Here is a 12,576-nt window from a genome sequence, read left to right on the forward strand (position 1 = left end):
TGTATTTCATAGTTGTTTGTAATGTACAATTATTTTTTAAAACTATATCTTTTTCCTTATGTCCATAATTATATCATAAAAATATTTTTATTAGATTTTTTAATGGATTATTTTAAATGTCCATGTTCTTTGATTGTAATTGCAATGTACTTTTATCGTCACATAATGTTCATTGCTTTGTGAAATGCTCTTTGAATTTTGTCTTTGGATCATGGCAGGTATATATATAAGTTATGTTCATTACATAATATTATCATGTTCTTTAATAATATTACGAATGTTCTTTAGATCTGAAAAACAATCATCAATAGAGGAGATCTCAAAAGAATATTGTCATCAACTTTCATATTCCTGATTTAAAAAAAATATATATGTAGTTAGTGATAATTAATATTATAAAAATATATAGAATTAATAAATGATATATTATTTTAAAAAAAATTATAATAATTCAAAGAACATACAAAATCAATCAAAGAACATCGAAGAAAAGAACATAAAGGATAAAAATAAAGAACATTCATATAATTGTTTAATAATTATAATAACGAACATAAGTACAATTTATGAAGAACATCATCTTTACACAAATTTTTGTATGTGGCTGGCCACATGGAGTGGCCAGTCACAATTATTATTATTATTATTATTTTTTTTTTTTTTTTTTTTTTTTTAAATACCACAACTCTTCTCTCTCCTCTTTTCTTAGCTTCTTCTCCAAGTCAAACCACACATCACCAACAACCATATCTCTACTCCACCCATTTTCTCTCACCTCTTTTCTTAGCTTCTTCTTCAAGTCAAACCACACATCACCAAAAACCAATCTCCACTCCACCCATTTTCTCTCTCATCTTTGCCAAATTGCAGCAATTAAAGCTCGAAATTGTAGAAATTGGGTGTCAAATTGCTTTGAAAAATTGTGATTAATTATCCTTAAAATCATCAACAACATTTGAAGTACTGAAATCGATGAACCAAAGAAATTTGAGCTCGTTTTCTTCATGGAATCTTAGATCGAACATTCTACGTCAAAAATTGTAGGGTGTTACTGGTTTGGTCAGGGGTTATATGTAGGATGTTACTGGTTTGGTCAGGGGTTATATGTAGGATGTTACTGGTTTGGTCAGGGGTTATATGTAGGGTGTTACTGGTTTGGTCAGGGGTTACATGTAGGATGTTACTGGTTTGATCAGGGGTTATATGTAGGGTGTTACTAGTTTGGTCAGGGGTTACATGTAGGGTGTTACTGGTTTGGTCAGGGGTTACTTGTAAGGTGTTACTGGTTTGGTCAGGGGTTACTTGTAAGGTGTTACTGGTTTGGTCAGGGGTTATTTGTAGGGTGTTACTGGTTTGGTCAGGGGTTACTTATAGGGTGTTACTGGTTTTGGTCAAGGGTTACTTGTAGGGTTTTACTGGTTTGGTATGGGCCCTTCAAGCAACCCTTGAATAAGTAACAAGTAACCATTGAATAAGTAATTCATACAAGTAACCTTTGAAGTAACTCATATAAGTAACCCCTGAATAAGTAACTCATACAAGTATCCCTTGAAATAACCCTTGAATTAACCCATATAAGTATCCCCTGAAAAAAAAAAAAAAAAAAATACAAGTAACCCCTGAAAAAAAAATACAAGTAACTCCTAAAAAAAAAATACAAGTAACCCCTGAATAAGTAATCCATACAAGTAACCCCTGAAAAAAAAATACAAGTAACCCTGACAAAATCAGTAACCTCGTTATGCGCGTGAATAGTAACCCCGTTATGCGCGCGTCAAAATCCGTTATTTTTACTGACTTGGCAGCAGGCCACACTGTGTGGCCTGCTGCACCAGAAAAGCTCTGACATCTTTAACATTTGACAAAATATAAAGAACACCATTTTCAACCTTTGACAAAAGAAAAGAACATCATCTTCAACCTTTGTCATATGGATCTCAAATTCATAAATATCAAAATTGAAAAAAAAAAAAGTGATATTTACAATAATTGTGCAAAATAATAATGAAATATAATCAACCTAATACTCAAAATTCTGAAATTAAAATCATAAAAAATAAAATTAAATTACCTTCTCCGATCCATCGATTACAATGTCCTCATAGTTTGCTCTGTATTTTTCTCTCTACAAAATTCTTTATAAACTTTATTCTCTCTTAATTCGAAATTGAAATATGGTGAAATTTAATTTTTAAAGTTATGTAAAAATGGAGAATATCACGTTAATCCCATAAATTGTGGAAGAGATTGATTTTTTTTTTAAATAACAAACTAACAGCTTGCAAATGAAATATAAAAAACGCATCATTTAACACTAGGTGTACCATGAGCATGGTACACCCTGGTGTATTATGCAATTTTCACTCACCAAATAAACTTTTTTACGAATTGTCCTATGAGCTAAACCTCTTTTTTACAAAAATTATTACTTCATACTGAACAAAAAAATATCAATGGGGGACAATTAACATGGTCTACAAAATTTTGGGTACAAAATAATGTTGATGTGATCCATGAATGCTACCGGACAGCAAAAAAGTAAATTGAAGATTTGAAGGGGACAAGGATGACTGGATGAGTTTACTTTTCTATATTTCGAGTCTTACTTTATCTTTCCAACTAGTAATGCTGCACGAATATTTGACAACCACTTACCATACAACTAAAGCAAAAGCAATAAGTTTCTTGTCTTTATTGACTACTCCCTTCATGTTTTAAAAAATATTACACTTTAATCGGCACATAATTTTAAGTAACTTAATTGATTTAAATAAAATAAAAGGTGAGTGAGGTAGTTAGATTATTAATAAATTGTAAAACAAATATAATAAGATCAATAATTTATTGAAAAGTACAAAATGTGAGACAGTGAGAGAAAATACAGATTATATATCTAAAAAAAAGTAGTATGGGTTCGGGTGGGGAATATGAGAAGAGAGAAAATATAATATTAAAATATATTGTAAGGCCTCGTTCACTTCACCTTATTTTTGCTGCACTGAAATTAATTTTACTGAAATGAAATTAATTTTGCTAAAGTGAAATTATTTTTACTCAATTGAAATTGTTTTTGCTGAATTGAAATTATTTTTTGATATTTGCAATCCATAATAACATAATTAATGAAATTTTAAACAGTCCAACAAAAATTAGATGGTTTATCCTTTGAGTTCTACATAATGACATATTGTAAATAATGCAAGATGTTTGGTCCTCTAACATCCAGCTTCCATCAAAATGGCATATCAGCTGATTAGTAGCACGAAAGGATTATATCAAATATGTATAAGTGCACAGCCACAGGCCGCAGCCATTTGAAACGAGCCATCAGAAATGATCTCCGTTGGGTCTTAAATTAGATAAAGCCCTGCAAGAACCACACATCATCAACTAATTTATATCAAATATTGTTATAATGGATGTGAGTGAGAAACAAAATAAGAATCATTAACAAGAACACACAGATTTACGTGGTTCACCAATTATCAAACTGGCTACCTCCACGGACAGATAAGAGAAAAAATTTTATTGATCTTGAGGAATTTTCCAGATTACAGATTATATATTACAAAGTGATATTAAATATCCCCATTCAATATCCCCATGAATATATCCCATGATTATCCCCCATGAATATCACCATATAAAATACTACTCATAGAACTGAATGAATATGACTAATCTTAAGAGGTATTTATAGACCTCCTAACCTTGGAGCCCAAGGTAAACTTTACCAAGCTTGGTGCCCAAGTATAACACTTGGTGCCCAAGGTTGACATATTCATATGCCATATAATCTTATTATTCAAGGCACAATTTAACAATCTCCACCTTGGCTTGAATCCTCTTACAAAACCAGATGCATTGATCACAATGCCTAGACTCTCCCTGCAACCAGATTTGTCCCAAAAAGACAACCAGACCAGATTTGCCCCGTAGGACACCAGATTAGCTCGTAAGAGCTCCAAATTAGCCCCCGAGGGCTACTAACAACCTCGAACATTGAGTAAGTTCAAACAATGTTGAAACTTACTCTGCGGAACCGGCTTGGTGAACATATCGGCAGGATTATTAGCAGTAACTACCTTCTTCACTTTAATTCTCGTCTCACTTCGCAAGAAATGATATCTGACATCAATGTGCTTAGTTCTCTCATAATGTACTTGATCCTTGGCCAAGCATATTGCACTCAAACTGTCACAATACACCGTTGCCTGATCATGATGTATTCCCAAATCACTGACTAGTCCTTATAGCTAGATTCCCTCCTTAGCCGCTTTTGTCAAGGCCATGTACTCTGCTTCAGTAGTAGATAAAGTCACCGTAGGCTGCAAAGTAGCTTTCCAACTAACAACAAAACCACCAAGAGTCAACACATAACCAATCATAGACCTTCTACCATCAACATCCCCAGCATAATTGGAATCCGAAAAACCTGTAACTAAGCATGCCACATCACTACCATAAATGAGACCAACATCAGACGTATCTCTAAGGTAACGAAAAATCCTCTTCACTGCCTGCTAATGCTCCTTACCAGGGTCACTCATGAACCTACTGACAACATGTGCAAGATCCGGTCTAGTGCAAACCATAGCATACATCAAACTCCCTATTACACTAGCATAAGGAACCCGAGACATGTACTCCTTCTCCTCAATCGACTTAGGCGCAAAAGCAACCGATAAGTGAACATTGGCCGCGCTTGGAGTATCTATAGGCTTAGCCGTTGACATGTCGAACCTAGATAAAATCTTCTCAATGTAACCTTTCTGTGGCAAGAAAAGTTTCTTTTGACCCCGATCCCTATAAATCTCCATGCCTAAAATCTTTCGAGCCGCATCTAAATCCTTCATTTCGAACTCGGCACTGAGGAGGCCCTTCAACTTCTGAATATCAGACTTGTTCCTTGCAGCTATCAACATATCATCTACATACAGGACTAAGTAGATGAAAGAGCCATCCGCCAACTTGTTGTGGTATACACAACAATCATACGGACTCCTGTTGTAGCCTAGCTCCACCATGTAGCTATCAAATTTCTTGTACCATTGCTTGGGAGATTGTTTTAGCCCATATAAGGACCTTTTCAACATGCAAAAAAATTCTTCCTTTCTCGGAACTTGAAAACCATCTGGTTGGGTCATATATATATCCTCTTCCAACTCTCCACGTAGAAAAGTTGTTTTAACATCTAGTTGCTCAAGCTCCGACTCCTAATGTGCAACCATTGCGAGTAGTACCCTGATTGAAGTATGTCGAACAACAGGTGAGAATATCTCATTGTAGTCTAGTCCTTCCCTTTGTGTGAACCCTCTTGCAACTAATCGAGCTTTATACTTGATCCCTTCCTCAGATTTTATCCCCTCCTTTTTCTTGAAAACCCATTTACAAGTAACAATCTTTCTCCCTGGAGGCCTATGAACAAGATCCCAAGTCTTATTCTTGTGAAGTGACTCAGTTTCGTCTCCCATTGCAGCAAGCCAATGGGTAGACTCCGTACATGTAACCGCTTCATTATAAGTAGATGGCTCATAACCATCCACTTCTTCGGCAACCTGTAGTGCATAAGCCACCATGTCTTCAAAACTAAACCTATTTTGAGGTTTCCCAAAATTCGCCCTTTTAGAGCGATCCAGAGCTAGACCAAGCTTGTTCAAAATTGGTATTGAAGAGCTTGGTGCTTTAGAAATATCGTGTTAAACATCTTCTTCCTTTCTCTCATCATGAGTGACTTGTTGGTCCACCTGTTTGTCAACACTACCACTATCTGATCCAATTATGGATTTTACAATAGGGCTAAACATAGAATTTTCATCAAAGACAACATTTCTACTAAGTATAACCCTATTCTTTGATGGAGACCATATTCTATATCCTTTAACCCCATCTCCATACCCTACGAATACTCCCCTTTTTGCTAGTGGTTCCAACTTACCCTCATTTACGTGATAACAAACATTATAACCAAAAGCTTTCAAAATTTAGTAATCTACAGGCTTATCAGACCACACCTCATAAGGTGTTTTGAGGTTAATTCCAGTATGCGGTCCACGGTTGATCAGATAACATGCCGTACTGATTGCTTCTCCCCAGAATCTTCTAGTCAATCCAACATTAGAGAGCATGCATCGAGCCCTTTCCAAAAGTGTCTGATTCATTTGTTCTACTAAACTGTTTTGTTGTGATGTATCCTTCACTGTATGATGCCTTTAGGAAATTTGCTACGATGTAATTTCCCAAAAACACAATTCTTACAAAAGTCAAGGTCAGTGACCGTATGACCACCTAGAAGATCTTCCTTGGAGAGGATTTGCATTCCTCTCTCACTCATATGTCCAAGCCTCATGTGCCATAACCTGGTCATATCCCCTTTCTGCACTTCAGATGAAGCAACCGGAACTGAACCTGATAGAGTGTACCCTTGTAGAAAATACAAAGTACCACATTTGAACCCTTGCAGACATACATTACTCCACCTTCACCCCTTAAACTGAAACCTTTGCTATCTAACATGCAAAGAGAAATTAGATTCTTAGTCATTTGTGGAACATGCCTGACATTGTTTAAAGTGCAAAAGTTACCATCATGTGTCCGGATCTTGATAAAGCCTATCCCAATTGCCTTGCAGATTGCACTATTGGCCATCGAAATATTTCCCCCATCTACCACTCCCTACGTGGACATATATGGTATGATGCTCTAGAAGAACCTACACATCAGTATAATGTGTTTGTTCACCTGCAACTAGAGCTATGTCATCCTCAAAATTCAAATTCTCTTCTGCTACGGCAGCAAAGCCAGACTTTTCTTGCGATTTAGCTCTCCTAGGACATTCCCTTTTCCAATGCCCCTTTTCTTTACAGTAATTACAAACATCAGTTGGTTTAGGACCTTCCTTAAAACTTCTGGGTTTCTTATTTTTCCTTTTCCCGACATTTCCATGCCCTTTACCTCCATTGGCCATTAATCCAGAGGCTTGATTGTCTGTACCTGTACTGCCAGATGCCTTATGGCGTAATTCCCTAGTATGAAGAGAAGATCTAACTTCTTCTAGGGTCACAGTATCTCTACCATTAATGAAAGATTGCACAAAATTTTCATATGAAAGCGGTAAAGAAACTAGCAGTAATAAAGCTGCATCCTCATCATCAACCTTAATATCAATAGTACGCAATTCTAGCAAAATTGTATTCAATTGATCTAGGTGATCTCAGAGAGGTGTACCTTCATTCATTCGCAGACTGAACATACGTTGCTTCAAAAGCAACTTGTTGGTTAGAGACTTTGTCATGTACAAACTCTCCAATTTCAACCACAGACCCGATGCGGTTTCCTCCTCCGCGACCTCGGTGATGATATCGTCTGCAAGACACAACATTATTGTCGAGTGTGCTTTCTCCTCCAGAATGGTCATCTCAGCGGTTTCCGAACCCACTGACTTCTTTGTCAATGATGCCCACATCCCTTATTGCTTCAACAATGCCCGCATCTTAATCTGCCATAGGCTAAAACTATTTCTCCCCGTGAACTTGTCGATTTTCACATTCACCCCAGACATCTCCCTCACTAAGATTGAACCTTAGCTCTTGATACCACTTGTTATAACGGATGTGAGGGAGAAACAAAATAAGAATGCACTAACAAGAACACACAGATTTACGTGGTTCACCGATTATCAAATTGGCTACCTCCATGGACAGACGAGAGAAAAACTTTTTATTGATCTTGAGGAATTTTCCAGATTAAAGATTATATATTACAAAGTGATATTGAATATCCCCATTCAATATCCCCATGAATATATCCCATGATTATCCCCCATGAATATCACCATATGAAATACTACTTATGGAATCGAATGAATGAATATGACTAATCTTAAGGGGTATTTATAGACCTCCTAACCTTGGAGCCCAAGGTAAACTTTACCAAGCTTGGTGCCCAAGTATTACCAAGATTGGTGCCCAAGTAAAACATTTGGTGCCCAAGGTAAACATATACATATGCCATATAATCTTATTATTTAAGGCACAATTTAACAAATATTATATGCTACTGTGCATGAAAGGGTGACGCTGATGAAGCCTAAAGTCATTAGAATGTTACTTGGGCTACATCATGCCAGACACGAGAATGTGTCTAGCTATCTTAAGAAATGGAGAGTCCAAGTACAAAAGGACACATGTCTCGTAATAGTCTAACTAATGTGGGATTTGTTGCGTTACATATCAACCATCCACATGGAAGTAAAAAATAACACACAAAGGGGGGCAAATATGAAGTGAGATGTAAGGATTATTATCAACTTTGCTCATCCAGGGACAACCAGGTCTTAAATGCAGTCTTTACCACAAACATAGAAATAAAAATCTATAGAAGAGTGTCACCGATATGCCCTTATCATCATTTCAATGAACAAATTATCAATGTACTGCCAGTGATAACATAACATCTTCAAAATGTAAGGACATGTGAATATTTGGTAACCTTTGATCACTACAAGAAAATAACCTTTTCGTAGCGATTGTTTTAACCTTTAGTATCGATTGCAATTGCATAAATATATATATACATATATATATATATATAAATATATATATATATACATACATACATATATATATTTCGGGATGTCGTTGGCATTAAACTTCTGCGGAAGAAGATGCTAGGGAATATTTCAAGCATTAACCCCAAGCTTGAACCCCACTGTGATCATACACTTAAGCATGGTGGCGTCCAAAAGGAAGGAAGCTAGAGCAAAAGAGTCGCCAACAAGTTTTAGGAACTTGTAAACCGTTCACAAGGTGAAGATTACACCCCTTAACGATCCATGAGATCGTCAATTCCAAAAGGTCTTGAACCAAATAGGGTTCGGGGATGAAGGTACAAATCCAACCTAAAAGAGATTTAACTTGCCTTAATAATAGGCCTCTACTTTATTCTTCTCGTATTCATGTGCGCTTTCTGACTAACATGCAAACAACAGATTAACCCTAAACCTGTTTATCCATGTTGGTTGAATTTAATGCACAAATAAGATTATTATTGGCGATCACTTGAATTATAATCATATTAGCCCTAAACAAGATTATTAATTATCTTATTAAGCGTAATTACAAGTACAAATTCCGTTTAAACATGCATAAAAGGCGTGATCAAGCAATAACAATAAATAAGCACCAAGCAACATAATAATAATCATCATAATCATAATTATCATAAAAATAATCATGTTAAAGCATAATATTAATAGCAAGATCCTAGGCATGATACTAACAAGATTAATAAAAAAAACCCTAGCATGTCACTAAAAAATAAAAATAAAAGCTTTAGCCCTAACATGATACTAACATGATATTGATATGATATTAGAAAGCATAGGAAGCACCCTAAACATGATACTAGAAAGCAATAAAGACATCCTAACATGATACTAGGAATTAAACAAATTTAAACATACTTTCTACAAGAATAGAGAAATAAGATTACATACTTTGATGCCTCGTACCTCTTTCTAATAACAAAATACACGCGTTAGTAACTTCAAGAAAAAGAATAAATCAAACAATCAAATTAAATAATTGAAATAGAGATTAGGGACCAAACCCTCAGAAATTATAACCTTTGACGTCTAGGGCGAAGGCAACTTCGAACTCGGCTAGGTGTTTCTAGATCTCATGTATGCGGAATTTTGTTTGTGAAAAGCTAGAGAGATGAGAGCATAGAGAGAATTGATGATTGTAGAGAACAGAATGGTGATTATGAATGAATAAAAACGGAGGTTCAGGACCCTATTTATAAGAAAACAGTCTGAAAATAGGTAGAATTTGATAAGGAATAAAACTCCACGCTGTCGCCGCAAAACCGACCTTGTCGCTTGGCGACAGGCTCTGTCGCGTGGCGACAAGGCTTGTCGCGTAGCGCCAGACCTGTCGTTTGGCGACAAGGCTTGTCATGTATCTGTGATGTGTGTGATAGTGACACTGAAGTTAGGCCGCAAGAGCTAAATGTATGGAAAGATATTATTTCAAGAAGAGTCAAATGATGGTGACTCTTAGGCTATGTAATCTAATGACGTAGGGATCAAGCCCCCAAGTCTAGCTCTAAATGAATAGGGATGTGCATAGGAGATCCCTTAATATGATCAAAATATGAATGCATTTTTATTACGGCCGCACCCCTTTGTGAGGTTGCCTACGTATCCGTTAGGAATCAGGCCGAACGTAGCTCTAGCCGAACCTCGCACAAGTGTGTATACCTCAAAAAGGTCTTTTAAGGGTTGTAACGTGGTTAGGCTAAAGGTTAAAAGAAGAAGGGGATAAAGGCTCAAGACCCTAGATAAGCCCCCAAGGTGTGCAACCTTGCTTTTGAATCTTTGTATTTGCATGCTTGAGGTTTTTCATTTTTGAGCTCTTTCCTTTTTTATTTCTGCTCTCTTTTTTGCTTTTGCATTTTTTTTTATTTTGAACTTTTTTATAAGTGTGGGCAATCCCGATCAGGCGGTCTATCACTCACTTGGCATTCATGTTTCTTAGGCACGGTACCGAGCACTCGACAAGAGACGCAATCTGAGACGTGTTCATATCAAAGATATTGGAACACTTGCCCTTTTGTACACTTTTACCATTTTTGCTTTTTGAATTTTTGATTTTTATGAAAAATCATTCAAGCTTTCGTTCTTTGAAAATTGCATAAGTTGCACACCATCCCATCCCAAGGTTAGGTAGATATGGGTTAAAAAATGAAAGGTCTATCGTTAGACGAGGCTCAAAGTAGTTTATCAGAAAAGGATTGCATATTTAAAGGGTGAAAGGTGATATGATGTGGCTACAAGGGGTGCCTCAAATCATTGGTATATCTTGTGCTTAGTTTGACATGGATTTTTTTTTTTTTTTTTTTTTTTGTTTTTTTTAATACGATGTAATGCAATGATCATATGCCAGAAATAAAATGCTCATTTTATTGAAAGGGAGATAGAAAAAATTTACAAAGTAAATCTAAAAAAAAAAAAAAGTGCCTATGCTAGACTTATTGGGGAAAGGAAAAATGAAAAAAGAAAAAGAGGTCATGAAATCTTGTCGTTGAAGCTCGCCTCTTGTCTTGTGTCATTTGCTTTATCATCACTCTCTCTTCTTACTAGCTGGAGGTATGGGAAGCTTGTTATTATCGATCAAATGTTGGATAACCTCTTTTAGCTTCCAACTAACTCTCAGTAGTATGACCCCTACCTTGATGGTACTTGCAATGTGAATTTGGGTTCCAACTAGGCAATCTCTTCTCAGGTGCAGGATCTTGAATAGGTCCAATGGGAGTAATGAGTCCCTTGGCATGGAGTCGGTCGAAAGCAGCATCATAGCTCATCCCAATGGGGGTGAAGTCTTTCCTTAGTTTTTTCTTAGATCTTTGGTTATCCATGGCTAAGACTTCACTGAGATCAAAGGTACTAACATTGTTACTAGAGTGGGCGTTTTCGGAAGAAGAAAGATTGTCGTTCTTCTTTCCTTTCCAGCCACTGTGGTTACTATTGTTAGCAGCTTTTTGCTCTATGAGGTCATCTTCGATTTCAATACCGATATCATAGACGGCCTTGAAAGTATTCAAATTATGTTGATACTTTAAATGTTTTGAATACTTCTCTTTGAGGTTCTTGATAAACATCCTCACAGATTCTTTTTAGGAGGGCACCTCAATCATCTTAGCAGAAGTTTCCCTCCACTTATTAAAGAAAGAAGTAAATCCTTCATTCTCTTTTTGTCTTAGCATCTCAAGTTGTCTATAATCGGTATCGACTTGAATATTACATTTATATCTATCAATGAAAGCGTTTACAATAGCATCCTAAGTAGAGGTTTTCTCTTTATCAAGAGAAAAGTACCATTGCTGACAAACGGTTTCTAAAGATAGAGAAAACACAGAATGAAAAGCTTTCTTATCTATTCCCTTAATATTCATTACAGTTTCAAAGGCTCTTAAATGAAAATAAGGGTTATCCATTGCCTTGAATTTCGGGATGTCGTTGGCATTGAACTTCTGTGGAAGAAGATCCTTGTCCAGCGAGACCCCTTGTGAGCTAATGCCCTGCAATCTATAGTCATTCGATAATCTACTCAAACTTTCCTGGATGAGCTCCATTTGTTGTTGTCTCACAGGATCATTGATTTGGAGAGTCAGATTCTTCAACATTTCAGCCATGTTAGCCACTTGTCCCTTGAGTTCGTTGACTTCTTCCTGACTTGCCATTATCTTCTTAGCTTTCCTTTTTCGACCAATTGGCTTATCAAAAAGTTGAACTTGAATAAAGGTGTTGTCTTTGATTAATCGTCCTTCTCTCCTTGACCAAGTACTGTGGAAAGGGAAATTAAGGGATATTCATTGTTAATTATTTGACTCAACTCTATTCAACATGCAATAGATGGAAGGAGGTAGGAAGAATGAATATTGTGATATGGGGAAAGCATGTAGAGAATGGAAAGATGATGTAGACAGAGAGATATGAAAAAATTAGGAATAGAATGTACCCCCAACTCAAATGACGGAAAAAACCGACTCATGCATGAACCTAAGACATGGTCA

The sequence above is a fragment of the Chenopodium album genome, chromosome 15 (assembly GCF_948465745.1).
Source record: "Chenopodium album chromosome 15, dcCheAlbu1.1, whole genome shotgun sequence".
Taxonomy (NCBI): Eukaryota; Viridiplantae; Streptophyta; class Magnoliopsida; order Caryophyllales; family Amaranthaceae; genus Chenopodium; species Chenopodium album.